Genomic DNA, 27,179 nt, shown 5'->3' on the forward strand with positions numbered 1-27,179 from the left:
AAAAGGAGGAGCTGGAAAGAATTTAGATTTAGGGAGAAATAGCCCTTTTGCTAAATCACATCTGACTCCCATGGAAGAAAAGTTTGTTGCTTCATAAATGATGACACAATACAGCACTGAACAAAAACTTTCACAAAGGAATTTTTTCTAAATGATTGTTTGTTACCAAATAGTATGGGAGTGGGGTGATTGGAGGACTTAATTTTTGTGTGGATCTCCTTAACTGTATGTGGCAGTCAGGTTGTACAAATAATTTCAGCAATGCACATTGTAGGCTACTAACAGACAATGTTATTCCCAATTAAAATCAAAATTTCTGCTAAGTTGGCAGGTAATACCAGGGATGAAAATCTGAAGGTATAAAATTCCAAAGGGGAATGCTTTTGTATGTGGACATTGTGAACCTCAAATCACTGAGCCATGGTGGATGATTTAGGATATACAATCTTATTAACTCAAAGTCCAACCCTGCCCCCAGGACTAGATTAATTTACCATCCATAGTGAACCCTCACACTCACATCCTGGGATGAACATAAAACTGATGGACAGCCTAAATCATTAGTCTATCTACAGGTATGTGGTAAGGACAGATCAAGCACAGACAAGATTTATTTCACTAATTAACTAGTTATTACCATGTTGGGTTTGCGTGCTCAAACAAGAAATCTGCTGGGTTGGAAAATATTCACTTTGACATTTTTTAAAATCACAGACTGATTTTTTTAATCTCCTTTTTGAGGTTCACTGGTTGAATTTGCTGTCACTTTTGTTGTGACAAATAAAGCTTCGTGTGTACTCTCCTCAAGCCTCTCTGTAGTGATTATGTTACACACTTGTGCACTCTGCTCACTGTAAGTCAGCTAAAGCTGAACTGAGCTATATCCCAGGCAAAATAATTTTTTTAAGAAATATGAAATAAGAAAAATGAAGAATCAGATGCAGGTTAATAAAAGCAGGACTAATTAGTCTTCAGTAGATGTGAATATAATTTTTTTCAGTGGAAACACTGAAATATTTTTGAGACATGCTTGTCTGCTTTACTACACAATTTGTGAATATGTTTATCAGAAGAGAGCTTTTACTAGCACAGAACCTTGTGGAGCTCCACTGTTAATTTCCACCACTTACTACTATACTTTTTCCAAATACAAAAAATATTTTAAAAGGAAAAATTAAAAATTCACAGAAGTAGACATATTTCTGTATGTTTAGAAATTTTCTGTGGTATTTCATAATTATTCTTTGATGGAAAAACACCTGTTCTGTGACATTAATTTGTTTGAGATTCTAACTAATAGGTAGAGAAAGTAAAAAAACCCAGAGAATTCTTATATGTCAAAGGACTCCAGTGGTTATCTGTGAAGCCCTGTAGGGCATTGAGGCAATTGATTTACATTAACACTTATAGATGTTGGTCATTCATCTCAGAGAGATGGTTTGGGAAATCTCAGCCCTGCTGTAAAGTGTGGCATCATAAATATTTGCCTGAGTATGTCAATTGCTTTTTATATGCAGTGGGTCTGGACAAAGCCCCTAAAGAGAGATTAGAAGACTGAAACATTTAGAGCCTTACAGCAATATCAAGGATTATCAAAGCATCTCTGTGCGGGAGAGCAGAATCGTTGTGTCAGACCATCTCTGTCTCTGGGAGGGAGATTGGTCAAATCTCTTTGTAGAGAAGGGGAACAGTCTCTGTTAGGATTATACCCAGCAGGAGACAACTTAGCTCCCTTCGAAAGAGGAGCTATAAAAGATTTCATTTGAGAACCAGTCAGCTCAGAAAACATCGTATTACAATTGAGGACAATTAACGTCTAACAAGAGGCGTGTGGAGTTCGTGCTTAGTTTATGTTTCTGCATCTGGGGGGTCTCTCTGTGCTCTCACTGCCAGCTCCTATCAGCTTGGATTACACTAAGCTTCAAGCATCCGTGCAAGCAAAAGGTAATTACTTGAAGAGCAGCAAATCCAAGGGAGAGTCTCAAGGATGCTCTTATACTTTATCTGATGCCCACCAATGTGTTGCCTGTGTCTGTTACAGGAATTCACAATCAAGTCGTGCTAAGAACTTTAAATAAGTACAAAGATTTTTCAGATGAGATGTGAAATTTTACAAAGCACATATAGGACACCAGTATGATTGCTGTAACAAAATGGAAAGGCAATGAGATCATTGCAAGCTCTCAGGATCTCTGCTCCTCCTTCAGAGTAGGTTCTCCTTCAATTATCAATGCCAGTTCACCTGCTTTCCTGAAAAAAAAAATACAGTGTAGAAAAAGGGAGTGAAAATGCCATGTGTTTCTCTTCACACAACCTCTTTCCACTTTTTCAGGCCTGGGAGAGGTATTTGGCCCATGAGGGGATCCTAATGTTCTCAAAGTCATGGAATGTGTCAGATCTCTGGTCTTTGAGAAACACATCTGGATTTCAGATTAGCACCAAGGTAGGAGACTTTTTAGTGGCTCTATGATCCCTACTTAGTTTCTGTTATAATCTGGCCATGCTGATCACATTGTCTGCTGATGAGTTTGGGTTATTGTGCTGTTTCTCATGTCCTTCTATCTTTGTGTTGTGCCTGTAGATCTGGGTTCAGAATTACCTTTTACTATTTCTCTGCTTTGATGACCCTGTAGTCACTCCTAGGTGCTATGCAGAGTGGGTACTTGTATTCAGTCAGAAGCTTTCTTCAGTTTCCATCTACTTGCTGCAGGCTTCAAAATGTTTTAGCCTAATTCTGTTTTCAGTTAGTAAAATATAAGCTAGGTTATAGAGAAGTGATACAGTCTTTGATCTAGGGTCAACATTTACTAATTTCCTTGCCTGGCAAGTACCTGGCTTATCTGTTTTGTGACCTGAAATATTGTCTGATACGAGTCCCTCTCTCTGGTTAAGTAAATGGTGCATTTGCAGCTTTTTATGTGCTGCTAAAGGCTTTTAGCCATTTCTTTCTCACAGTCTTTCCTGAAATACCCTGTTGCCTTGCCCACCCCACCAAGGTCTGGAGTTACTGTGGTAGTTGGAGATGATGCTACTCCTTCCTCACAATGGAAGGGAAAGGTCCTTTGCAGTATCTCACAGCCAGAGAGGGACAGATGCTGTCCAGAGTCCCAGCTCTGTAGTCTGTATTGAGTAGCCTGTACCACACTGCCTTTCCTTGCAGCTATCTCCCATCCTTCAGAACCACCTTCCTTGCTCTGTCCCTGGACTTTCTGCAGGGCCCAGTCACCCACTGCTTAACTGGCCAGAAATGGATAATAAAAAAGTATACTATAGAGATTACTGATAATAGAGATACTGATAATTAAAAGGTGTGAAATAAAACTGTATGGAAATATTTTAGTGTGCAAAAGGTTAAATGAGAATGACTTTAAAATTATTCATTTCCCCATCTGAAAACCTCAAAATTCACAGAATCACAGAACCACAGAATGGGTAAGGTTGGAAGGGAGCACTGGAGGTCATCTAGTCCAGCCTCCCTGCTCAAGCAGAACCCCCTAGAACATGTTAACACTTTTGGCAGTCATAAAGACAATAAGCAAAATTTTGTAGTTTTTAATGTGTAGAAAGCTTGAGACATTCTTAATGAAAAGGAATTCTAAAGAAAATCAACACTTTTCATAAAGGGCAAATATTTGGTTTGTGACAGCACAAAATATTCCTTGATTTTAGTTTTTTGGGTTCTATTCTCAACATAAGACTAATCACATTTTCCTATCTATTAGACTGCAGCTAATTAGCCTGAGAGTCACTAAGATGGTTGGTACCACAGGCTATAAACCCTGGTCAGTCACCTGGGATAGGAACTGAGCTCTTTGCTTAATCTCTTCTCCACTATAAATGTAAGTAACAGAATAGAATAAGATTTTTTTTTGAGCCAACACTTCTTAAAAAGTTAATTAGAATATTCATTAGGATATTTATTCACTGCTCAAAAATTAAAATATAGCTTTTGAATCAAAATTTATTCTTTTGAGTAAGCAGGAGGGGACAGAAGAGTTCATGGTGAGAGTTCTCCCTTGAAGTCTAATCTGGTGAGTAATTCCAGAACTTGAACTGACTCTAGGCAGTGACAGAGAATATTTTCCTTCCCTGACAGGTGAAGTAGCGCAATTGAGCTTGCTCATGAGAAGTAGAAATGGCAAAGCTGGGGCAGAGTGATGCTGGGAAGCCTTAGAAATGTGTCTTTACAGGTCATCTTGCCAGTGGGAGGGCTCATGAAGGTACTTTGCTTATCCCAGACCTCCAGGAGGGACAGCAGCCCTTGCCTCCTTAGAGCTGCGCCACAGCCAAGAAAATTGTGGAGCTAACATTTCTTAATTGGGGTGAGCACTCTGTGGAGTGAGCTGCATCAGATACTAAGCATGTGAGGTGTTGGTGTCTATGAAATACATTGATCTGTGTCCAGTTCTCAGTGAAAGGGTTTCCACCTCACCACTGGTGCTCCCTTCATGTCTCTCTTATCATTGCATTAACTTCTGAGCTCAGAGGGAGACAGGCAGAAGGAAACTGCATGCAATCCATAGAGAAGGGAGCTATTCTGTGCCTGGGTTACAGCTTATTTGTTCCCAGACCCAGAAGAGCTGAGGGAACGTAGCCTGAGAAACAGCCCAGCTGTCCCTGTGAGCTCAAGAGTATTTGCTTTAGAGCACTCTAGTCTAGTGAAATCCTTAAGAATGTCCCCAAATAAGTCTGAGGCATAAACCTATATTTCCTTGGAAGGAAAGTAAGACATAATGTACTCCTCATGCAAAAAAAATTTTTCTAGGAGTCTGTCCTTGGAATGGAACCTTTGAAGGTGCAAGGGAAGCAGGCTTTTTTCCTTCCTACAGACTGTGTCCTGGTGCTAATTATATTAATAACAGGAAAAGTCCCAGGCAAATTGAGTGTCCAGTCTCTTAGGGTGTACATCAGACAGGTAATAACACCACTGGTGAAACCTTTCAAAGAATACACCTGGAAAAAGTTCAGGGTTTGAATGGGATGTTGAAAGAAAAGGGTTGGGAGTGGTGGTGGTGTTGGAAAGGAAGCATGTCAGTCATCTAAACAGCACGACATCCTAAGCAGCCTATTGATCTTCTATTCTGAATTCATGCAGGGCGACTCCCTGTCATAAAACATTCAGCAGCCAAGATCAATAAGAGATGTGGAGCACTGAATCTTGCTGCTTCAAAGACATACTTGAAAACAACAACAAAAATATCACTGCTACTCAAATGTCACCAGGGCACCAGCTCGGTTTGGACCCAGCTCAGCAATTTCAATGATAAAAGTTTTCTTCCTGTTTTTCAAGTGGGAGTCCAGCTGGAAGGTGACAGGAACTGGATTCAACTGTGTGACAGGGAATCTATTTTTTACCCCTCTCTGTTTACAAAGGAGGGTTCAACAGGAAAGATAAACCTAGATAACGTGAAGCACTTGCTGAGGTAGAGCTTGTCTTTTGCTGTGAATCCGCCAAGATTTAGCAGTTCCCTGGCTAGGATCACATCCTTCAGCTGCAAAATGCAAAGGGAAATGCATTATATCACTCTGCAAATCAGAGAAATGCATTATATCACATCACAAAAAGATTATATTCTCTTTACAAACATACCCTCCCCACTATGATGTGTATCAAATTGCTCAGTATACCCATTCAAATATAACACCCAATTGGAGTGCCTTCTGGAGAATAAATTGTCCATTGAAGTTACCTTTCACTTATTTTAGTCTTGTCATGTATCTCATTACTGTCTTGTAGACTAAACAATGCTAATTCTATCGTCTCTCCTCTGAGGTTGTATTTTCATGTTTCTGCTTCAATAAAGGTCATTGGCATCTGACAGTCTTATGGCACAAAAGATTAATTCTGTCCTTGCATGGCTCTGAGCCTAATGGTTGCCATCACCTTGTTCAGAGTGAAGGGGAGGATTGCTTTTAGTAGTCAACAAAAACCCTGGGTGTTTGTTCCATTTCTAATGATTTCCAGAGTAATTGATGCTTCTAGAGATGAATACTTTACAAAAGCACAAATTGGACAGCCAGGCAAAGTGACAAGCAGGGATTCAAGTGGGAATATGCAGCACTGAGATGAGCTCAGAAAGCATCTGTTGTCACAACACCATCACTCTGCGGCAGATAAAGAAGCACAGAAAAACCTGGATGCAAAAGCAATAAATATAGGCATCAAGGAAAATTTAACATTTGATTTCAATAGATTTGAATGGCTTTACTGTAGGGGCTCTGTCTTGGGGTGGTACCATGTGGTAGCTTGCATGAGATGGTTGTAAACAAAAACCACAAATTGAAAAACCATTGAGGAATAATATCAGCTTGCTTATGTAAAGCTCCATATAATTACAGCCTGTTTCTGATGTTAAAACGAAGTTGTTCAGAGCTGTAATGGCTCATCCATTAATTACATGTTAATTTTAGTATCTGAGTTTATTAGGATAAAGGGTTAGTATTACCTGGACAACCAATAAACCAAACTTCTATAATGCTTTACTAGTTAGCCTGGGAGTCATGCTAAATATTCTGGAAACCTACAGTTTCATTAAATAATTTTCAGTTCTTGAAGCTGTTGATTCCTATTCATAGCAAACATAGAAGAGGCCTGGATTCTTCATTCTCTGTTTTTCTGTTCCAAGGTCAATAATTCTGTTCCTGACTCTTTCTGAAGAAAAGTTTCTGAAGGGTGTTCTTGTAGGTGACATTCTAATTTATGATTCTGAAGGAGGCGGGGGGAATTAAGTGACATGATGGAAAGTTTGTTACGTGTAATCAACAGTGAGGATAAAAGCTGTTAGAGATTTCTGCATATTAATCTGGCTTTGTTTTGAGCTACTGCAGCACCTGTGACAAAACCAAAGGTTATGAATTTGGAATCATAAGCTTTGCCTCTCTGGCTTAGTATAATATAGATCTCCAATCAATAAACTGATTGAGCTGGACTGGACTGATCTCCAGGACACACATGGGGTAGTGTTGGTATTTCAATCCAGTGCTCTGCACAACATGCCTGACTTACGACTCTTACCCAGAACAGGAAGACTTTCCTGTAGGTGCTGAGCCATTTCTGGCAGCCCTCGTGGATGTCTCAAATGGCACTACAGGCACTGGAGAACTGAAAGTGCCCCTGTGGGGTTCAGCTCCAGGTTGAACCTCTAGAAATAAATATTCAGTGGTGTTTGCATGAGAGATAGGGACTGAGCTCAGTCACCTAAGCCAGAAACCCAGAGCATTTGGAACATGGCACCATATCTCTGATTCTGTATGGGGCAGGCAGGGGTGGCACAAGATCTGTGGGGGACTTGGGCTTGCTTTGACACTGAGAAATGTGGCTGGAAAGGAGCCATAGCAATAATTAAACACAAGCTCATTGGAAGTATGGGGAGAAATGGCATTTCTGTCTAGCAGAAAAAGGGTGGAAATTTAGGACTCTAAAGCATAGGATTCTGGTGCTTGATTCTGTAGACTGGAGACATCTTAATTTAGAGGATCATAATTTTTTTAGAAATGATTTCTACATTTGTCCTGCATCCTTGTTCTCACATAAATAATTTCTATCTTTTTCCTTTTCCTAGATTTAGCTATTCTGTTTTAGACTGTTTATCTTGTCTAGCAGTTCTCTAAAGCATTCATTAAAATTCTACTTTATAAATCTTAAGTTTTCACAAATATGAAAAAAAAAAAGTTTGCAGAGAATAAATTGTCATTACTTGAAAGTGTCCCTGACCAGATACAGGATTCATGATTAACCCTTAACTTTCAGACAAGAAATAATTTATTTTTCTTATTGTTAGGGAAAGTAGTCTTTGAACTTAACTACCAAAGGTTACATTGGATTCTTCAGTACTAAACACGTTTTTTTAAAAGATGGAACATATTTTTGAAAGAGATTGTTATCTTCATCATAGGTAATTATATCTACAGGAATGTGAAGAGCTTTGTGTCTGTTTAATAGATGAGCCAGGTTCAGCTTGTAATGAGCACATAGAGAAGCCAGGTCTTTCATAGTGATGTGGGAGAGGTGTGTAATCATCAAATTGCCCATCTCTAAGGCAGATGCAGTTTTTCTGGCACACATGTACTTATTGTGGTCAGTCCCTCTTTTCAGATAGATTGTTTTTGTTGCTGTCATGGGCACCTGCATGAACGGAGAGACACAACTCCATCCTGTTTGTCATGAAAACATGTTTTCATCATGTAACAAATAGTGCAAATCCTTGTTTTCAGATAAAAGATCCTGTTCTGCTACTGCAGAAGTTTTCATAATCATTAGCTCCCTTTGCTTGGTTTACCAGGCAGCAAACAACAGAGGAGTTTTCTCCTACCATCAGTCTTCAAGTATGAATAGTGACTGAGAAAAAACTCTGCTACTCACACAAAATTTTCCACTCTCTCCAGTCATCTTACAGGAAGCATTGATGTTATTTTTGGGAAGTATTGACTCCTTTATAGAATAGAGGGCTCATTAAATCAAAATAACAGCAACATTTTCAGCTGCTTCATTGTTATCATTGCTATTGTTGCAAGCCACTGCTAGAAGCTGGGGAAAAAAAGAAAGGAGAAATAATGCCAATAAAGAATAGATACCCCAACGTATCCTGAGCCAAATATAAAGTGCAACACATCTTTTTTATGGCTTTTAAGTACTTGGTAGTCTACCACTGAGTTAATAATCATCCTGAAGAGGCAGCAGTGCCACTGAGAAGGACAGGGGAGCTAAAATTTATAGAAAGAATGATAAACTGGAAATAACAGAGTCACAAAAAGAGGGAAATGCTGTTCAGAGGTTGTGTTAATGAAAGCATGGGGTGTTGCAAGCAGAAAGAGGGACTTTATTCCACTTCCATCACAAACTTACACAGAGTCAATTTGGGGGTGAAATGTGGTTTTTTTTTTTTTTTTTTTGAACAGAGGGGTCAAATTGTAACAAGTGAGAGGGAAATCAAGGAAAAAAGTACAATATATGGAAAATCAGTGATGTGGAACCTAGAGTGTCTGGTGCCCAGGAGAAACAGAGCTGAAGGGTGACCAGATACAAAGCACAGCAGGGAGCTTTTCTGTGTTTGCTGGGAACTCTGCAAGAAATTGTGAAAATGGAAGGATTTCTCAGTAGCATGGAAATCTATTCTGGGACAGAAGCAGCATGAGCAGGAAACAGGACATTTTTAATTGTAAAACATTTACAACTTTAGGACATGCAGCAGGGAGAAAATGTAGTAATTCAGGAAATCCATTTAGTTTTTTGATGTGCTTATGTAATAAAAATCTATGTTTCTAACTATTATTCCTGGTATTTGGAATACTCTCTTTCCAAAGTCTGTTCTCATACCTCGCTGTTTTTCCTAATTATTTTTTATTGTTTACTTTCTTCCAGTTTTATACCTTAGCAACTCAGCAGCAGTGGTTGACTCAAGAATGCACTGGAGGAATGAAAGTTTCAAGATGACAGTCAGTGAACAAGACAGCATAGAGAAGTTGACCTGAATATGACTGACAGTTATTATTTCCCAGGAATTCTCTTTGAAACTGAACACAAGTGTTACAGCTGGACCTGCAGTGACCCATAAAATTTAAAATGTCCAGTCTATTAGAAAGTTCTGGATTCTCAGCACTTTTATTGTCACATAGAACTGGGAAAAAACCCCAAACCAAAACGGGTGTTACTTGGTTATTCACTGTCACTCCAGAAAAGGTCAGTATATGAATGCCTTTGAACCAGCTCAAGGAGAGAGAAGCCCGTTAGGAAAACACTGGATGCATTTTTCCAGTGTTGACCTACTTACCCTTCAGAATCGTGGAGTGACCCATCTGGGGTTTTTCCAACTGCAGAGCTAACTCAGGGACACTGACACCTTCTGTTACCTTGCTTGTCCTCCACACTGGACCTTGAGCAGGAATACTGGTGTGGGGTTTCTTTTTGGCTGGGATTGATACCTGCAGCGTCAAGGTGCCAAGTAAACGGATTGCCTGTGGTCCTTGGGGGTTATCCAGCAGTCAGGATGTTGTGACACCTGTCAAATGGATTTTCACTTTCTGGATGACTAAAAAGCAAAATCTCTCTTATCCATTTTCAGTTGAATTGGGGATTTCTCAGGTTTCAAGGTCATGAAAAGAGTGATGCTTATCCCCTCTGATGTTTCAGGATAGTTTTGACTGCTTTTGCACTTTGCATGGATCTGATGCCCTCTCCTTCATCATCTCTCAGGAGATTAATTGAGGTTATTCATGCATCAGTGGCAGCCTGTTGGAAATGTCACCAACATGACATGATGAAATGTTGGACTGGATAAAACTTCTTTGGTCAAGCCCAGTCTGGTTAAAGGCAGGCACCATATTCTTAAACATAGAACTGGAACAAAACAATAGTAAATATTGTGGAAAGGCCAGTAGAAATGTAAAAAGTTTCCCAGAATTTCCATTGGAGAACTTTTATAGGACATTGAAAACCAAGTTAGTGTGTAGGTTGTAGTATATAAGTGCTAGCATATAAGTTCTATCCTGCCTTGCAAAAGACATTAAATGGCTGCTCAACTTGGTTGCATGAGGAAAGAACAAGGTGAAACTGTTCCTTCAGTTATAAGCATGGATAAAGTAGTTAAAAATGGTTCTCTTTGTAACACTCCACAACAGTTTTGAAGGCTTCTTTTCTGTAAATACCTCTGCATATTCTTTGCCTGTGCAGTATTTTCTCCTGTAAATGACTCAGGAACACAGCTTTACTGCCTGTTTTGCAGTAAGGAGCCTTGTTTTTCTAGCCCCTGCAAACACTCAGAGAAAAAGAGACAGTTCTAACTGCGCAAATATTTCTGGCTTCTACTATTCACAAAATATTTCTTTTCCACAAAGTGAAATTATATATGGTTAATTAATAATGCAGCATAGAAATTTCTATGCAACTCTCCTGCAGAGCCCACTGGCATGATTTTATTTTGACAGTAGGAATTTAATAACCATCAAGAATTTTTTTTTGCAATACAAAACTTTTTGTGTTGGCTGCACTCAGCCAGCAGCTAGGCTGCTAAAGGTGTTGTTTTAAAAGTGGATTCAAGCTAGTTCTTGTGATCAGTTCCTGTAGCTGATCTGATTTAATGCCTTTGGAATGAAGAAGTGTTTGATTGGCTGGACTCCCCTAGCAATACCAACTTCTTTGTCAAACAGTGCTGATCCTTGAAGGATTTGGGAGGCACAAGCGTGGAACAGATTCTCATCATCTGCAGCCTGCACTTCCATTTACAAGAAACAAAGTGTATTACTGCATAGACAAAATTGTGTTGAGTAACCTTCAAAGATGATAATAGAGTAAATCTTTTGTTCTCATCATAGTTCAATCTTCAAGGCTCTAATAGAGCGGTTGCCCTGAAATCTGACCTTCTCAAGAGGTCAAGAGGCTGTGACTCTTACACCTCCTTGGTTCCTGTAACAGATAATTGAGTTCTTCCTGTGGTGTGCCTGTTCCCTCTGTGTACCTCCCTCTGCTCCCATCCTGTGCTGGTACTGAGCATGGCTGTCAGATCCACCCCAGGCAATGTGGGATTGACAGCCAGGGGAAGGTATTCTGGGGGAACAATAACTCTCCATATCCCTTGGGAAGGGGTAGAGAAAGGTGGAGATCAGAACTGTACGATTCTATTACCTTCTACCAGAGGTAAGCTCTTGGTAGCCCAGTGATCTGCAGGCTCTCATGGAAGGTGAAGCCCAGGATATCCACCATTGCACAGCTGCTCTTGGTGTCCCAGATGGTCTCCTTCCTTCAGCCTTGCTACAGGCTTTAGTCTTGTAGCCCTTAATAACACACCACTGTAGACAGCTGCCTACTCTGCCTCTATGTAAAGCATACTGTACAAATTAGTTATAAATCAGCCATTCCAATCCAGTGACTCGCTACCCTGGTAGGCACAAATGGTGCTGTGAGTTGTGAGAGCACAGAGGATCAAGATCCTAGTCTTAAGTGTAATGCCTAAAAAAAGAGCAATAAATACAAGAGGCAGCAGCAGCGTGACCAAAACAGAAGAAGTATAAATCATGCTGTGGAATGAAGTGCAGTGATTCACCTGCTATGCTGGGTGCTGCTGCCCTGCAGACAATCTGACAGCACAGCAGAAAAGAAATGCAACACACCAGAAATAAATACTCACCCTGAACTTACACAATGCTATTCATTTTGTTTTAATATATTTCTTCTTGAAATTCAGCTGAAACCCATGGCAACAAATCATCCCAGCATCAATACAAGGTAAATGTGTGTGATTAAGGAAGGAGAGGGACATCAACACAGTTGCAACCCATAAAAGTTAACTATTGTTAGGTTTCATCTGTGTGACATGGATCCTCTTGATATTTCACATATATTGGCTTGCCTTTCATCTACCCTTAGGCCTTCTTTCTACATTATTGGTAATTTTAAAAATTACCAGTTTCGTTTCACAATATAGTCACCAGCATGACCAGTAATAAGGTACAGTCAAACAAGATATAGAAAATGGCAAAGACAAACTTAGAAAGGGAGTTATAATAAAATTGAAAGTAAGGAGTCAAGATACCTTGAGACAGGGCCACCTAAAAGGTGGAGGTCCCTGGATCTGCTGAGAGTGAAGAAATAAGGACCCTTGGGAATCACCACTGGCTCTGGAAAGGAGTGTGCTCAGGACCAAGCACTATAGTGTTCACAACCAAGTAGGAGGGCTCTTAGATTTTATATGTGAAGCAGCAAAAGCTAATGAAGGTATATGTCCTTCCATTTCAGAAAGAGTTTTATAAACCTATTGCTAACTCGCTGTAAGAATCTGAGTTAATCTCTGTCATTCAGCAACTCATGTATCCACACGATAAACATGGGAAGTGTTATTTGCCTACCTGGAAAATTGTGAATGCTGATTAATACCTTATGAAAATGTTATAAGATTATTTGGAGAAAGTAACTGTGCCTTGCCAGTGTGCAGCAGCAGGTTTTTCTGCTGCCAGCCACAATAGGAAGTGATTTGTCTTCTTTCACCTCTCTGTCCCTCCTTCCTTGTACCTGGTCTCAGCAAATGCTTTTTTGCTCTTCATTTTTCGCTGATAGAAAAATGACTTGCCATACCTGGAGGCCAACAAGCACTTATCTTCCATTTTCCAAATTGCCCTCTAGTTACTGCCTCGTACAAGCAGAGAAAGGGTTCATTGGGTTTTGCAGGTCTCTATGACTGGATCCGTCCTTTACCTCTAATTTGCACAGTGTTTTTTTGTGCTCTATATGACTAGCAATAGTTATATTCTTACAATTTTTAATAACCAATATTATCTATAAAAACCCCCCAAACTGTAAAAGAATGTGATCCAGACACAACATGAACATACTATTATATCAGGGGGAATTTACCTCACAACCTTTTCTTATTTAGCCCTTTTTTTTGGGCCTTCAAATCCTCTGCCATTTTTTCTTAAAAAAAAGGCTCTGCCCTTGATTCTGTGTAGATTTTCTGAGATCTGGCTACTTAAAGATTAATTTTTTGTGGAGAAATGCTCTTAGAAGTGTTCAGGTTGTCTAATTTTATGAATTCATGAATGCAAATGGGTGCAGATATTCTTGTACAGCACAAACATCTCTGGATTTCCCTCAAGGACCAGCAATGAATTTATCCCACAGCTACAGGATCATGCTGCTAATTTGCAATCCCTGCCCCAAGGATTTTACTGCTCTCCCACATGGAAAGAGAAACAGTAAGGGAAATGCAACACAACACTGATAAAGAGCTGAGGTCCTGGCATACTTAGCAGAAAACTGGTTCTGTCCAATATTTCATGGGCACCAGAGGTAAATTGAAAGGAGGGAGGCAGAAAGAAGGAGTCCACTAGGGCTGTAGAGATTTACAGGTAACGTGTTGCAGAGAGAAAACTGCACAGATGGGCTGAGCTTCTCCAGAGCATGTGTGAACTGAAGTCTCTTAAGCAAATGAAAACACAGGAGACTACAAAAATTGATTAGAAAACCCACCTGAGTGGGGCACCTCTGACTTAACAGAGGCTTGTTGCAGGGGAAAGCTTTGCTTTTGAGTTTTGGGACTTTTTGGAGTTGGGTTTGTGAAGGTGGCTAATCTGACCTGTGCCCAGGGCAGGACACAGACCTTGCTTTCACATGTGTGACTTCACCTGGATGAAATGCTGCTGTGAGAGATCTCCTGAAGCTGAATCTAGGCAGATGTTTTCTGTGCAGCAGAAAAATCCCTGCAGTGTTTTTTCAGTGCCCAGCTAATGAGGGAGAGAGTGTGTTTTATCTTTGTTACCACGGAAAGTTAACCACAATCCAAGCAGTGATTTATAGGTAATGAGTCCTGTCACACTTACAATTCATGCCTCACATGAAAGTCATCAGCATACCTACTGCTGATCAGAAATCCAGGTATATTTCTCTGTGTTTTATTCACAGTCTAATGATCTGCCAAGGCAAAGGCTGGATTTAAAGCTGATTGCTATCAACATTTACATCTGTGAATGCATCTGAATGCCAAGGAGCATTTAGGAAATCAGCTGTCAGATGATTGCAGCAGAGGATACTTCCATTGAGTGAGGTAGGAAGGAACTGCAGGGGCTCAGGAGTTACTTGGAAAGAGGAAGGAGAAGAGGAGCAGAAAATAAAAAATATCTCTTTTGGACATTGGTGGTGGGACAGCTAGTGAACAGCAAATGTCTGCTGTGGTTTCACTTGCCCGCAGTGGGATGGGGTCAGAATTTCACACATGCAGTTGGTTTAGAGATGGTTTTGTCAAGAGCAGGAGTGAAATATCCATGGCTGCACTGGAAAGCTTGCTGTTGTCTATGGAGGCTCAGATGGACCCCAGACACTCAAGGGGAGATGTTCCCAGGCACAGGACACACTGGCTCCAGCCTGGGCTTCCCTTGGCTTGGCTGGAGAACCCCCCTGTTGCCCTCTGTGAGGTGAGCAAATGGAAATGTGCCCATGGCAAGATCCTGTTGGCTCCAGTGACCAGGAAAGAGGAGATGGAGCTGCTGTCTGTACATGTAATTAATTTCTCTTCTGCACAGTTCCAAAGGTACTCTTTGGAGACCAGTCCTTCCTAGGAGCAAGGCTCTGCTAGCAAATTTGGTATTTGAAATCCCATGAATTAGTGCATGTTTCTTTATTTAGTGCCCTATCAGCACCTGTCAAAGTCCCTGAGAATATTGTCATTTCAATAGAAACAGAAACAAATTTTTTTTTTATTTTTATTTTTTTTTTATTATTATTATATAAGACAGAGGACAGGTTAGGAATTCATCAACAGAGTTGTGCTAACAATTAATTTCCCTCTGTACCTGGGTCAAAAAGGGCAAAGCAAAGCAAGACAAGAGATGCATTACTTTCCCTTACACTTTTGCTGGACAAATGTGATGAACAGAATACATTTTTACATTTTTTGCACTTTGGGAAAAGTTGTCCCACATCTTAATTTATTTTTCACTTGCATGATCAATACATTTAACAAATGAAAACATACGGTTATTTCCAAAATACAGCAAGTTTTACTGTATTTATAAAATATAGAAAGGAAAATTGTATTACAAGAGGAAAATGCAACAAAAGAGAGTGACTTTTCCTTAATTTTCGGTTTTTATGATTATTTAATTATTTACTTATTTAATGTTATGCTCATTTTTAAAGTCTCCTTAAATTTTAATGTAATAAAATGTAATTAAAACAATGTTTTTCTTCACTTATCTTCTGCGATATGTACTGACTGTTCTCAATAGTTATCTAAACATATGCACAGTATGCAGTGAAGAGACTAATGTATTCTCCAAATAAGATGCATAACCTGAAAGGCACCAAAGCAAATTTTGTTCTGAAAAATACCCCATCTAAACTAGTTTTGACAGAAAATTTGATTGTAAACATTTTTCATGTTATGTGTCATGTTTCTATACTAATCTGAAGATGTACTTGAAAAAAAAAAGAATCCAAATGAAAGCAAAAGTCTGATTTTTTTTCAATAAAACATTACAATGCCTCTGTATGGCAATGATTTCTTTAATGACATTTTCCATGGAAAAATTAAATCTCTTTCTGATTCATCATACCCACAGTGTAACACATACCATACAATTTGCCTAATAGAAAATACCACCTCTGCTTCAGCAAAAAAAATGCACTCACACAGAATCATATTCAGAGTCCTGCAAGCTCTCTGATTTAAAACTGATGTAGCTACTGCATTCTTAAAAATAAGGTCCTTTTTTTAGGAGAAATAATGTTCTTTTATGTTACCCTCCAAAGCCTTTTTAAATGATAAATGCCCAGCCCTATTTTGTTTAGAGGTGACAAAAAGAAAAGCTCGCTTGAAGAAATGGGGACTGATTTATTGTGAGAATCATTAACCATTAGTAGAGTGTCAGATATTGCAGCATGGCAACTTTACTGAGACTTCAGGATTTTTTTCCCCTATGGTTTATTAGTGAATATTTACAGCATTATTAAAGGACTTTTTACTTTCCATAGGAAAATGTAGACTTTATTTTTTGTGGGAGAAGAAAAAAGTGTCAGAAAACCAGGACGAAATGCTGGTTCAGACTGCCTTGAGGTCAGTTTGTGCTTGCGTGAGCTGCTACGATGCCACAGTGAATTTTTTGTCAAGCACCTCAAGTCTGTGCTGCCAGGCACTGGAGGAGCGTGGCTGATGGCTGTGGGGGCATGGGCCAGGCAGGCTGCTCTCTCTGGCGGCACAAACACACGTAGCTCAGAGTCAAGCTGAGCCAGAACGTTGCAAATGACATTTCTTTCTGAGATGTTTGCTGCAGAAAGAAATTCACCATTTCAGCTTCTTACTTTGAGGCTGAAAACATTGGTGGAGTTTGCACTTCTCTTTTTCCTTCATCTTTCATGAGGCAAAGGAGGTAATGGAGGAGATGGAAAACTGAGAGGATATATCTGGGACTATGAGAAAATTGGGTTTACAAAGTGCAGTTGCCTAAACTGCAGTTTAGCTAATTGCATGGACAAGATCTAACTCATAAAAGGTATTTCAATGCTGGCAGAGACCACTTCTGATCAGCCCTTGATTTTTTAAATATGACATTTGAAAGATGATGAAGGGTACAAGGAAATTGTTTGGATTCTTTGGGAATTCACAGTCCATACTGCCCTGAAGAAACCCACAAATTATTCATCTAAGTGCTCAGCACTTTGCAGTATCATCCGCTCTAGAGGGTATTTCATTGGGCAGTATGTGATCATTTAAGCTTGCAAGTTGGAAGAAAATGTATTGAATTCAAAAACACCAAGGAAATCCAGACAAGTCAGAAGTCTGTAATGTGAAATACTTTAGCCTAATTGACTGATGCCTCAATTTTGGGCTGTTTGTGCTATCTGCTATTATTGTTTTTGTCTCTTTATTGAGGAAATTAATTAAAAGAAATCAATCAGCATTTATATTTTAGGCAGAAGCAATAAGTTTAAAAAAAACTCAAGCCAAACCAAAACAATTGGAAATTGGCATTTTCAGTTGAGCAAACTAGAAAATATTACCTGAAAGACAGGTGGAGGAATTTCTAAAATATTTTTGGCATTTCCTTAGCCTGCAAAAGTATAAATATATGGAAACTGGTCTCTCTTTTGGGCCTTGTCTGCAATACTTATCCCCAGTGCATGTGCTGGAGGCAGAACTGAGAGAGAAAGGACAGGGAAAGCAGGGCTGGGGCTGGGGCATGGACTGATATTTCTGTGTCCATTTCGGTAATCCTGTCTGGATGTGGGTCTGGAAAAGCAAACAGATGAGGCACTAGTCTCCCTCTTCTGTACTCTGTGTAGCTCACTGTAACTCTATTTTGATAAGGATTGAAGAATCACATATCAGATAGAGTTGAAAAATCAAGATTTTAAAATTATGATCTTTTTTTCTAGTAGAACCTTGCCTTGTAATACATCCTAGGACATACGGTAGTTTATGGGAAAAAGAAGGAGGAGTGGTGTGGTGTATGTTGAAACTTGATTGAAGAGCCAAAATGGAACTGACAAATTTGACAGGGTAGCTGAAGAAAATCTGGAACACAGTACCATTGGCAGCACACTGAGATCTCAGGGGGCAGAAGGCCAGAGGGAATATTAAAGCAGCATGATGTCAATTAGAAATTGGTTTTATTGTGGGATTAGCATCCTTCCAAAACCGTCATTAATAGGAACCTCTAAAATACTGAAGAGGGTGATAACATGCAAATATGATGCTTTACTTTGAGTGGGTATCCTGGGTAGAGAGAAATAATAACAGTAATGATGATTGAAGTAATAACAGTAATCACAATAAATATGACCCTTTATCATTCTCACTATCTTTGTTTATGAATCTCAGAAAGTTTTGAGACAAAGTAAAAAAAAGATTTTCAGACTTTGATTAAGAGGACTATCACACTGCATTTTCAACAAACTGCTTCACAAATCTGAAGCCTTGAAATAGCTTGAGTTTGCTGCAGAACATGCTGTACTTGAGGCCTCTGCTGTTCCCTGCATGACAAATTTGCATTGTACTCAACAGATAAACACCGTTATTAGCCTGAGCATTTAGGGGATGAGATGCAGTCTGTTTTGCTTCATGCCAAGTTTCCGTCAGTGTCTCATAGTTTCAGTAAATAGCTTCTTAATGTGATGTTAAATCCCTGAATTTCTACAAATCTCTCCTCTGTGGAACATGGCTGGCTTGGCAGCCCTGAATGAACACACAGACCCATCAGCATGTGAGGGACACAGGCAATTGCTGCCCCACGCTTGAACCTTTTCTGAGCAGGCTGAGTTGGCCTTGGATAAAAAGGCTTCTTCCAGCTCGGCAGCACTAGGAAGTCCAGTAGTTCTTTTGGAGCTGAAAATTCTTTCCTTGCCACTGCCAGTGGGGCCAGCCTGTGCAGTTGGGATTGCCCCTCACTGTCCAGGGGTTGAGGTCAGGGCTCTGCTCTTCTATGCTCTCCCACCTTCATCTGAGGCAGGTTGGTTAAGGTGTGTTCCCTCTCTTGCAGTGCTGTCCCACTGTATTACTCCTCCAGACATTCACACTGCCTCTGTGGCACCTCCTCTATGGGCTCTGCTCCCCCAGCAGGGGATCCAAGTGGGAATTAAGGCTGGGATGGCTTCATGTCATGCCATTTGCCTTCAGCACAGGCAAAATATCATTGCTCTGAAGAGCATAGAGCATCCCCCAAAGGGGAGACAGCCAAGATAAGCCCCTTGGTCTGGGTAGTGTGGGGTGTTTCTATGCTCACACCAAAGACACCCTCTCTCTGTGACTCCTTCTCTCAGCAGCAGGATGGAGATGAAGATTTTCCTCAGCTGTCATGTCAGACAAGAGCATGGGCTCTGAGGTCACATTACCACCAGATATACTTCATTAACATCAGCTTCACCTTCCACCTCTTCTCACTTAGAACCTGTCACTTGGACCATGCAGCAAATAGACCTTCTGCTCTCCTATCACTCAAGCACTATATTCCTGTCAGGAAAAAAAAACTCCTGATGCTGAGCATCTTAGCAACTTTCAAGAAAATTGCTGCTGAATTTCACTCTCACTGAGTCAGTTTTGAACAAGTGGTGATCATTTATTTCTTTAAAATAGATTTCCTTGAAATTATTAGAGATGAAGTGCTAATGAAATATATTTGGAATGCAAAATGTGGGTGAAGGATCAAATTAATGTTGAAGAAAGCCATTATAGATAGGAAACTAGTAAAATTCCTCCATGGAAAGGCTCAAGCATGCATACTAAACACAGATCATGAGGTTAGCAGATAACATCAAGTAACACCATCTTTTTCAATCTTCACAAACATGGTTTGCTGATCTTTTGGTAATTTATCATCCTTCTTCTTCTAATGTCATGCTTTGCCCCTGAATGCTTTGAGGGATAAGACAAATTTCTTATTAATATTCTTTCATAGCAAGAAGATGAGGGCAAACCAGGCCTAGATATCATTCTGCTCTGCTGGTTCTATACTGCTGTGATTTCAGAACACATCAAAGAAGTTTAAAAATTACAATGGGAGCAAAGCAGTCCCTCCAGATGAGGAGGGTTAATTTATGAATCTGTATTGATGGAACCCCCTTCAGCAAGAAGCTGGCACAGATCTATGCATTTATCTAACTTTATCCAATGAACAAAAAATGTCTCTTCAAATCTTTGCATGATTCAGGCCATTTACTCAGGATCAGTAGCATGTCTAGACTCTTCCTCCATCCCTACATTTGTTGCACAGGAAAAATGCAGTTAGGTAGCCTTTTGTACCACGTCACACAATTCCATGATGTGAAAATAACTGAAAGAAGAAAAGAACTGTTCCGATTTTAATTTTTTTGCCATAATTCTTTTAGTAAAACCAAACCTTCAAAGCTGCAAACCTCTTTTCCAGTAGGTAGGTTTTGTAAAGCATATAACAGAGGGACACTCAGCAAAAATAAATGCATTTTTAAAATGCATTCCACACCTATACTGATCATGACTGATCAAACATTTCAGGTCTGTGATCTTCATGCTCAAAACAGATTCTGAGAGCAGAACAAGAACCTCCTCTAGCCACCTTATGGTTAATACCTGCCTGTTTAGGAATTTAAGGTGTGTATACATTGCTCTGGAAATTAACTGTGATGCTTAAAATGTATAATAGATAACACATACATTAAGCACTGCAAGAGGTCCAAAAGAAATAAATAATAGATTTTTCATCTTATTTATTCACTTTTTGCTGAAGTAAGCATCAGTCTCCTACCAAAAGAAGCATGAAATGTTCTGGTTTTATTTTGTGGGGAGGGATTGTAAATGTCCCTCAGCAAATGAATTCACAACCTTGCCGTTGATTCCCAGTATGTACATAAAGAGAAATTAGAATTTCATTAAATCTCATCAGAACTTTGCTGTACATGAAGGCTGAATTATGAGTTTCCTTATAGTGACTGTAAAGCAGAAAACTGAAAGCTTGTTCTCTCATGTGCTTACTAGAGATGGGCTGGGACCAAAGTGCCCTGCAACAAATATATGAAAAACACCTGAATGTGCTTTAAGAAATTAGCCAGTGCTGCACTGAAGAAAAAATATTTAAAGAAAAAGATGTGGTATTTGTGATTGATCCTTTAATGGAAGGTGTCTGTAGGAGCTTGCCCAACAGTGCAAGTTCCCTAACAACGTCCATGACAGCACAGAATCATGGAATCATAGAATGGTCTTGGTTGGAAGGAGCCTTAAAATTCATCTAGTTCCAAACCCCACACCACAGGCAGGGAACCTTCCACTGGACCAGGTTTCTCAGAGCTCCATCCAACCTGGCCTTGAACATGTCCAAGGATGGGGCATCCACAGCCTCTCTGGGCAACCTGTGCCACTGCCTTACCACCCTCTGAGTAAAGAATTTCTTCCTCACATCTAATCTAAATATCTGACCTTTTGGTTTAAAACTGTTACCCCTTGTCTTACCACTACCTGCCCATGTCGAAAGTCACTCTCCCTCTTTTTCTATAAACCCCCTTTAACAGCATCCCCAGGTAAGTATATTTTTGCCCCAGAATTAGGAGTGCCATTTCTTTTCATAGAAACTGCCCCCTTTAGTCTGAATTTAACTTGCATTATTTCTACATAAAGAAACACTTTCCAAGAAAGCTGTCCTGGCTACAGGAGTCACCTTCCACAAACAAACTGCTCCTGCAGGCGTTGCATGGTGTGCTCACACCCAGCTGTGCTGGCATGGGGTAGAATGGAATGGTGGGTCAGACCTGTGCCCTGTCTGGTTCTGACCCTGTCCTCTGGGGCTGGGACTGTGCTTAGAGCCTGGAGAAGGTGAGCATGGAGCTGGGTGGTCCCTTGGTAATGGCAGCAGATTGTGAGGGCTGGCAAAAGGAGTGCAGTCCTGCAGCTGGCTTTGCACAGAGCTGATAGCTATTGCTACTGTACAGGGAGAGCCTGAGATGCTTGGGACACTGCTGTGGGGAGAGAGGCATCCCAGAAGGGCACCTACCATGTCCTAACCCAGCCAAAGGGGTCCCATTTGTCTGATGTATCCTCCCACACTACTGTGATCTTTTGTCTCTGGGGTTGAATTTTGTTCTTTCTTTGGAATAATCCTTTCCTCCCAAGGGGGAATTCTCTGCCTATTTCTATTGTGGGGAGAGCCAGACCCTTCCCAGGTGTCTGGATCTGAAAGGAAATATCAAAATACAGAACTGAGGTGAAAAAAGCTGGACTTTTGACAGATCTATGGTAAATAATGGGAAGAGTGAAGCAGAACAGGGAATTCACCAAGACACAAGAGCGTCCAGTGGAATAGTCAAGCAAGAGGGGTAGAACAAAGGTGCAGAATAGCAGAGCTCAGCTGTAAAACAGTAATTATTTCCACTACAAGTTTTACCAATTAGTAATGGGTCAACCCCCTCAAACAATTGGACATATTTATGCATCCAAGGCTGGATACAGAGACAAGCATAAAATCTTTGGCTCAGGAAATTTCCACTGAGAGGGCTGCATGGCAGGGAAGGGATTGTTTGCTTTATCCAGTGCTTTCATACTGTTATTACTTTCATACCAAAAAGCACTTTAGCCGGTGCTTTCATAGCTGTGAACCACCTTCTCCCCAGCAAAGCATGCATGAGGGATGAGCAGCTCCTCTGCTCACATGCACAGCTCGCAGGGTTCCCCAGCACAGGTTAACAGGCACACACAGGAGATGATTTGCATTACTTCTTCATCTAGACTTGTCCTCATGTTACCAAGGTCCTGGGCTATTTTCTTCTAAAACCAGCAGTACCTCATGCTGTGGAACGGCTGAGGAGAAAAGAAACAAAAAATAAAATCTGAGTTGAAACTCTTCCCTATTAGTGTTTTCTTCTCTTACTCAGTTGCAAAAGACACCAAGGGAATCAGACTGTGTAACTACCTGGCATCCTTGACAGGAGCCATGCAGAGACAAAATACACACTACAACTCAAATCTGCTTTCCCTCACCTTTCAGTATTCTTGGAATGAGCAGGTACTAAATTTGACTTGCTAAGACAACATTAAATCAGAGCCAGGGGCAAAAGATGTAGGCAGATATCTGGTTGACTGGGAGAAACAAAGCCCAACAACCCAAACCCCCCAAAACAATAAAAAGAGGGCCAAGAAGCTGCTCTTGGTACCAAAGATGCAATATTAAATTTTCAATAAACCATCTTGAACTAAGTTGAGAAAAGCCAGGAGTTGTAGCCTGTGTGCTGGGTATTTATGCATCTGGAAAATAAGATTCTTTCCTAGAGAATCCTCTTGCTGCAATTTTTCCCTGTGTCCTGTAGAGTGCAGAGTCGTGTTTTGAAATGGAAGATCTATTAGTCTGAAAATAGGATAAAGTCTAAGCCTGCTTGAAATTCTCTTTAGTAAAAGCAAGGCAGGCAGGCTGCTCTGAGTTATGAAGGTGGCCTTTTAAAAATGGAAATAAACAGACAGAGAGAAGAGATGACTTTAATGAACAACTACCTGTGTCTTTTAGGGTCTCAAATTCCATTAGCAAATGGAGACTGAAAAACCAGAGCAGTTCTGTGAGCAGCAACCAGAGACCCCCTCTGCACCTGAGCTTTCCCCAAACACACGTGCTCTCACTGCAGAGAGAGCCTGAAATAACAAGAGCCATCCACCTGCAGCTGTCAGCTTAGCAACAGTCTCATTATGGCTATGGAAGCCTTTGAGAGAATCAGCCTCAGCTGAAGGGGCTCAGGAGTCAGGTCCAGATGCCTGACTGGACCCACCTTTGGTTTTGCTTTTGGCTATGCATTCCAGGGGTCTCCAGACATTCCAAATGCCCCAGTCTGGGGAAATTGATGTTTGATGGGAAGCACTAAGTACCATCTCCTTCTCTGGTGTCTTGAACAGCACCACGGCACCTGCCAGAGACACTTAACTCATGTGATAAGAACTGTAACAATCTGAGGGACAGATGAGGTGTCCCTGGGCATCCTAGATGGGCTACCCTTGGACATATGGTGGGGTAGTGGCTGAGGCACCCATCATTATCCTGTGCTACTCTCTGTTGGCACTGGAACAGGCTGCCCAGGGAAGTGGTCATTGCACCACACCTGCCAGAGTTCAAGAAGCATTTGAATAACACTCTCAAGCATGTGGTGTGATTTTTGGGGTGGTCCTGTGCAGGAACAGGAGTTGGACTTCCATGATCATTGTGGGTTAGCTCCAGCTCAAGATGGTCTTTGATTCTGAGTGATTTCTATCATTGCAGTACTGCTCAAGAGGCCATGCAGGGCACAGATGTAACAACAGGAGCCTGAAAACAAGGATAGTATTACACTGTGCCATTAGAACCCTTTTGCCATTAGAGAACAAGCTGACATTCTTCATTTTGTTCCAGTACCATCCTGTTCCCAGAAAGTGGTTGTCTCAACTCACAGCATCCTTACTACATCCTTTGCTGCTGTGAACAAATGAGCAGAGGAAAACCTGAAGGAGAGATTTGGGATAAGATTTTTTTAACCATCTGAGCAGTTCACAAGATGCTACACAGGAAGTAGAAGGTGCCAAATTGCACTAGGATCCTGTATGCCAGTGCTGACTCAGCTCTCATGTTCCCTCACTAGCACCTCCAAGTTCTGCAGCACAGAGTAAGTAGGAAAATAGAGCCCATGAATTACCAAGGAGGATGGGAAAAAGGGCAGCCTGGATCCTACTGAGCAGCAATTCTATCTTAGGTCTGAAATGCCTGCCAGTGGAGATGAAGTTAATTCAGACTTGCCAGCTAGCTGCAGGAGACTCAGGGACCTCTTGCTTCCTCAGGGCCATGGCATGCAGAGCTGTACCTGTCACAGATACTGGATAAGACAGATCTTATATTATTCTTATAGCTTTAGGGCAACTGGAGGGAGAAGGAAGGGAGAAAATCGAATCAAACACAGAAAAAGAACACAAACAAAAACTTCTCAAATGTCTTCTACTTGACAGGGACCAAAAGTGACATTGTCTGTTCTGGGAGCTGCTGTCAATTATTTATTAACACCTTGAACACAGCAGAGTAGCTGAGCATATTGTGATCCAGGGTTTCTCTGTGTGAGTATGACTGAAGTTTTTTGCAAATCAGGGCAGAGAGAAGAAGAGATACTCTTTGCCCTTGAGGGCATGCCTTTGCAATTCTGCATGTGGCACAATAAGGGCGAGTTCCTTTTCCTGCCTCCCTCCCTCCTCCAGGCAGTGACCATCTCTGAAACCCATACTGGGCTTATCCTTTTGACTGCTGGAGGGAAAAGCTGCCCATCCTGATAGCAGTGTCCTCCCCTTCCAGCAAGTGAGACCTCATGGACGACATCAAAAACTGAATCCCTTTCTGGAATGTGGCAGGGTTGTGCCTGTGCTTTCCAGTGCTTCCTCTCTTAGCTGAGAGCAGACAACACCTCGATCGTGGTGGGTGTGGACACTTCTTTTTCTCTCCTTGCCTTTTAGGTCCTTCAGGGACAGCTGCCTTTCTAATTTCTAGCCTGAAGATCCATCAGCAGTGGGAAATAATGAATCTGAGCTCTGTTTGTGGTGTCTGGGCAGTCGTGTGGCTAAACAACTGGTGTAAATAATTGGCAGAGCTCAGAATCACTGCTTCCCATTGCTTCCCACTTACTGGTGTAAATAACTTACACTGGTAAGTCATTGCAAATGACTGGTAAGTCATTAGATGACTTGCACTGTTAAGCCATTTACTTTGGTTATGTGTTCTTGAGTATCTGACAATGATTGGCATGCTTCTGTATGCTCAATGAGCTCATGATGGCTTCAGTGCTGCTTTCCATCACAAATATTTTGGTCTCCACATTTTTGCCTTTAAAGGCTCTCCCTGCCTATGCTGTTTGACAGCTGAGAAACTCAGCAGAAGCAATGGAGGTCATTTGCAGATCTTGAACTGTTAAGAACTACCAGAGGAGCTGTTCCCCACACTCTTCCAAAAATACCTTCCTCTGTCTCTCTGCTCACTCTTACACCCCCTGTAGAACTCCTATTGATGAAATTTAGGCATCTGTGTGTGAGTCATGGATTTCAATAATCATTTCATGGAAGAATGTGTGATAGAGGAATTAAATTATTATGACTGCCTCATGCTGGGTAGATGTGTTACCTCTAATTGTTTTCTTTCTTTTCTGTGTTTTAGCAATGGCAGAGGAGTGTATAGAAGATGAATTTGGCTAATCTGGTAGTTGTGAAATTGTGAGCAGTGCGGCAAGGAATCCCTTTTCATTGTGGGAGTGCATGTTAAGACAGTGACAAAAACCTAGGTTTGGAGAAGCACAGTTCAGTGAGATTAAAGATTTTCACAGTGCCAAGTACACTCTTGAAAGAGGGACTTAGTTACTCCTATTGCTTAGAACTTACAACAAAAAGCAAAACAACACTCAGATAGGTCTATGAAGGGAATCCTTGGAAGTCCCAGTATCATTGTAAGGCAATTGATCTTCAATTTCCAGCTGCTGAAGTCACCTTAAAATGCTATTCTTTCATTTGTTTGAGGAAATATTGTCCTCTACTTAATCTACTTAGTGTTGCTTGCTGTACATGTTACAACATCAGCTTTATAAATTCTCTTATGTATTTTTGCTGTTGAAGAGTCCACATTGGATTGTTCTGGTCAAAGTTCCTTGTCTATGTTCCCTTTGCTGTCAAAGGAGAGATGTGAGTTCTGTCAGAAAGACAATTTATCTTCCCCTACTTTACAAACACCTTAAGTGGGGTGACATGCCAAGGAGAGCTCACCTTTCTATTCACTGAACTCAGAGACAGCCCGAGTAGTGTGGTTGCCCTTCATGCTGACTCTTCAGTACAGATATTCTGATTCCCTGCCTTTAGGCTGGGATTTCCAAAGTAGCTCCAGTGATTTCAGTGGGACAAAATGCAGTGCAGAACATGGGTCTCAGTACCCAAACACCTTTTCAAAATAGTGCTTATTTTCTGTGGGCCTTTCTCATTTTTGAAAATACTGCTTAAAATGCACTTAAAAACAAAAGAGAAAGTGTCATACAATCCTAAAGAAAAGAGATTTTATGTAAAGCTGACATAAAAGGGTAGATTTACAAATGCAGCAGTATTAAATCACTTCTACAATAAATAGTGGGCTTTTAATTTGAGAAGTCTCTGCTTGGAGACATCCACATCACCACAGGGAGGAAAGGTGACACCATGCTGTGGGGTCAGAGAGCTCCATCTGAAAAAATGATTGAATTGTAATTTTGATCAATTCCTGCA

At 40.7% G+C, this 27,179-nt stretch overlaps 1 long non-coding RNA gene across 2 annotated transcripts; it reads left to right on the forward strand.

The window, feature by feature from the left end:
* The first annotated feature begins 3,113 nt into the window (after positions 1 to 3,113).
* LOC128810095 (uncharacterized) lies at positions 3,114 to 4,039 on the forward strand. Of its 2 annotated transcripts, none has more exons than XR_008437935.1 (3): positions 3,114 to 3,308; positions 3,723 to 3,839; positions 3,982 to 4,039. It is a non-coding gene; the product is annotated as an uncharacterized LOC128810095 (long non-coding RNA). The 2 variants fall into 2 exon arrangements; XR_008437936.1 differs by having other exon boundaries at positions 3,114 to 3,262.
* Positions 4,040 to 27,179: the final 23,140 nt, after the last annotated feature.

Source organism: Vidua macroura, chromosome 7 (genome assembly GCF_024509145.1).
Source record: "Vidua macroura isolate BioBank_ID:100142 chromosome 7, ASM2450914v1, whole genome shotgun sequence".
Lineage (NCBI taxonomy): Eukaryota > Metazoa > Chordata > Aves > Passeriformes > Viduidae > Vidua > Vidua macroura.